This window comes from Bison bison, unplaced genomic scaffold, assembly GCF_000754665.1.
Source record: "Bison bison bison isolate TAMUID 2011002044 unplaced genomic scaffold, Bison_UMD1.0 scf7180017864378, whole genome shotgun sequence".
Lineage (NCBI taxonomy): Eukaryota > Metazoa > Chordata > Mammalia > Artiodactyla > Bovidae > Bison > Bison bison.
Window position 1 is genome coordinate 7,004,210 of NW_011494950.1, and position 339 is coordinate 7,004,548.

Here is a 339-nt window from a genome sequence, read left to right on the forward strand (position 1 = left end):
GTGGAACCCACGCATGTGGGCAAGGTCAGATGTAGGAGCTCTTGGGACTGAAGAAAGCAAGAGCCAAGAGTTTAGCTTCCTGGGAAGGGCTCGGCAGTGGGCAAGGACAGTGTCCAAGGCTTCTTTCAGGTTCCTGGGTAATATCCATCCTCTGAGAGGAAGAACTCAGTGTTAGTTGGAAGGAGCCAGTAGTCTGGAGCCCCCACCCCTCCCTGCCTTTTGTCCTCACTGCCAGGCTTCCCTCAGCCAGGCCTGGGTCCTGACCACTTTCTTAGGCAAGCTTGGGGGAACTGTTGAATCCTGCCCCAGTCCCCTTTTACCAAGGCCACAGAAGCAGAG